This window comes from Macrosteles quadrilineatus, unplaced genomic scaffold, assembly GCF_028750875.1.
Source record: "Macrosteles quadrilineatus isolate MER2022 unplaced genomic scaffold, UCM_ALF_1.0 Scaffold_5__1_contigs__length_97177068, whole genome shotgun sequence".
NCBI lineage: Eukaryota > Metazoa > Arthropoda > Insecta > Hemiptera > Cicadellidae > Macrosteles > Macrosteles quadrilineatus.
This window is the reverse complement of record NW_026542598.1, coordinates 77073927-77077460: the sequence shown is the minus strand read 5'-3', so window position 1 is coordinate 77077460 and position 3534 is coordinate 77073927.

The window sequence follows — 3534 nt, the reverse complement described above, 5'->3', positions numbered from 1 at the left end:
CTTTTCCATTTCAATTGTCAATTATTATTGGGAACACCACCTAGGTGCATAATTTAGCCCTAATATGAATAATGAGTGTAGATATCGTGAGATGATCTGTGTAGCTTTGTAACTGGTTCATCAGTCAGGATCATTTATTTAAAGCCCAATAATCAGGAACAGCTGGGTCCAATATCGAACAATCAACAAGGTATTGACTTTTCCCAGGATCGAACTGGAGGCCTTTTGATTGTATGCAAGCACTATAACCACTCAGGTACCTAGCCAGTTAAATATCCGAGTTTTTGCCATAAAATGTCAAACATTTTTTTTTCTAACTGATAAACGTGTAATTAACCAAATGCCTGGCCTTCATTCAATTCCACGGTAATAGCCCGGCCCCCGGTTAAAATAAAGCTTTGTTGGATATAATGTCTAAATTAACTAATAAAATTAAACATAACTTACTAGTACAAGTGGCATAACATATTTTTCAATTATAATGAAATACCTCAATGTTGTACACCCCATTACTTTCGGCTTTGCACTTTGGCGAGAGCACTAATTAATTGTTATCTCAAAATAATTAAAAGATGGCACAATTTTAACTCGTTCAGAAATCAAAGATAAATAAGCTATGAATTAAAGTTTCGCCGAGATAAGTCAAATTAATGAGCATATCGTACAATAACTCATACACCGGCGATGGACCGATACAACAAATATGATACTCACTTGAATTATGTTTAGCACTTGGGCTGCAAACATGGCAAAACGTTATTGCTGCCGGTAAATAGTGAAATATTGTTTATAATTTCCAAGTAGGAAACTAATTATCAATATGTAAAATATGAAACGTATTGTCCATATTATTTACATTCAAAAAGGTAATCGACGGCATTAAATTTTAGTAATGCAGTAATATAAATATTAATATGTAGGAGGTTATCCATAGGGTTTATATTTATACGTCGGAGGATGGAGATATCGGTTCCAGTTACCCGTTGAATGTATGTTTTTTTCATCCACAGTACTGGTTCTAAATATTAAATAGTTTAGGTTTCATGTATACATCGAAAATGTTGTATTAAAAAAAAAATTGAAGGTTCCCACTGAAAATATGAGTTGAGGTATCGGTTAAAGCATTGATTACAGGTTTTAGTTTGGAGAATGTGTCTATGTTGAAGCTATAACTTGTAGGTAGTGGTTAGGGATATCAGTTGGAGAATAGTTCTGGGTGGCAGATACATATAAGTCAATAAAATCATAATTTACCTAACCCATTTACTTATAACAAACGTCATGATATATATTTAGACACAATAGTACCAGTAATAAAATTTGTCTACATTAAATGAGCGATTACGAGATATAGATCATTTGAATAAACACACTTCAACCAATACCTACAATAAATAAGTCAGGACCCATGCTTAAAAACAACGCCATACTTAAAGTGTAAACATAATAGACCTTCAAACTTCAAACATTTTCAGACAAATTCTCAAGCCCTTTTAATGGGTCAAGGGTAAATAATTATCAAACTTTAAGTAGCATTCCATAGGAAAATCAATAACTACTCCAACAGCTTTCTAATCACATAACATAGTTTAGTTTACTGGAGAAGAAGAGCATGACGTCAGAGGTTATTATAGTAATTGGTCGTTGTACTTAATAGTCAAGCTGAGCAATGTTAAGTATCGTTACTATAAAAAGAAAAAGGTAATGGTTAGATAAAAGAAATAACGCAATTAAATATTCCTATTTAATTAAATAACTTAATTATTGTTTTAAAGTCTAATTGGATACAATGTCTAAATACCATAAATTTGACATACTAGTACCAGTAATTACGTTTTAGTCCATTAGGGGTGTGGGATTTAATTTGGAGGTTTTTGAGAAAATATTATATTTTACTTTATAAAGAGAGATGTGTTAACCCAGAAGACGTATCTGAAAGCCATTTACCCCAGCTGTGAGCTCTTGCGAGTCTGTAATAGAATTTAGATTGACTCTGGTGGCAATTTATGCAGGGATTTAGAAGAAAATGGTTTTGCTATTCTATACAAAGGTGTTAACACATTTGGAGCTCTTTAAAGAAAATTGAATCAGTAAAGTACATAAGATCAAAAGACCAAAACAAAATGAAATATTTAATCTAAACGTATACATAGTAAAAACCTTAGAATATAATAAGAACTTTAAAAAAGAGGTTGGCGGCCTCTTTTAACCTTGCATTTTCCCGTCCACATAGACTAAGCACCCGTGCGTGGATCGTTTACAGCAAAGCAAGGAGTGATATTGCAGCAATCGGTGATGCCAGTAATCGGATATATTTCTTATAACGGTAATTCGGTTTATAACATTCTTGATAAATTTCAATCATACCCTTTTTTGTTTCCATACATATTGGTACAAGTTCCTGACGGTGTTGAGAAGACGACAGACAGGTATGCAACTTTGTTAGTCCAAGTGTAGTTGGTAATGCTACAAATAATTGTGGAGATAGTATTATACAAAAAAGTAGTATGAGATAGTAGTAGGAGATAGTATTATAATTAGGTGCTTGTAATTGTACGGCTTCTAAAGACATCAACTAGTAGGATTGGACAATGATACGATGGCCAACACACATAGGGAATAGATATTATCATGATTTTTGAAGTAGAGAAGGCAATATAGACTTGCCTGTGGCTACAACTTTAACTTAAATCTACAATGAGGATACCAGCACCGACCATATCCACAAACAATAGATGTACGTTCTATAAAAAAAAATTTTAACGTTACAGTGGTTGAATTTTTTTTTTCAACCAATCTACAATTTAGGTATTTTATTATTTGAGAAATGTTTGATACAAAATTACTTAGTAATTGTGTTTGTCAACTAGCGGGGTGTAACAATCAAGGTTTACAATTTGATACTAACGGGCTTAAAAAACGTTGTAAATGAAGTATTTGACTTTACTCATTAGATGAGACCCCCCCCCTCCCACTCAACTCTCATCAGCTGGAAAGCTGCTGCAGTGTTTCTTGTACAGCACTAATTATCCGCAGCAGGGAGTTATTAAATATCCCGCTTTGCCTCAAGGCTAGTAAACACTGGCTAAATAAACACTGATTGACAAAATTGGAGGAATTAGATAATCTTCCCTTGGTAACGATATTTTTCCTATATACAGGGTGTCCCGGAACTCTCTACTAATATGTTAGGGCATTGCTCCTGGGTAAGAAACATACCTAAATATCATATTTAAATTGTCCGGAAGTCCTTAGTTACTCACACAGCCGCCATTTTGCTTTTTTAGTTATTAATTTGTTTCTAAAGAATGATTAAACATACGACATTGAAACTTTGCACAAACATTTATGACAACTAAAAAAAGCTACCAAAAACTAATGAAGAGTATACAAATTCATAAAACAAAATGGCGGCCGTTAATTTTTTTTTTAATCAATGGTTTTCGAGTTATTTAAGAAACAAAATTTTAAACGGCCGCCATTTTGTTTTATGAATTTGAAAAATCTTTAAAATTTTTTGGTAGCTTTGTCTAG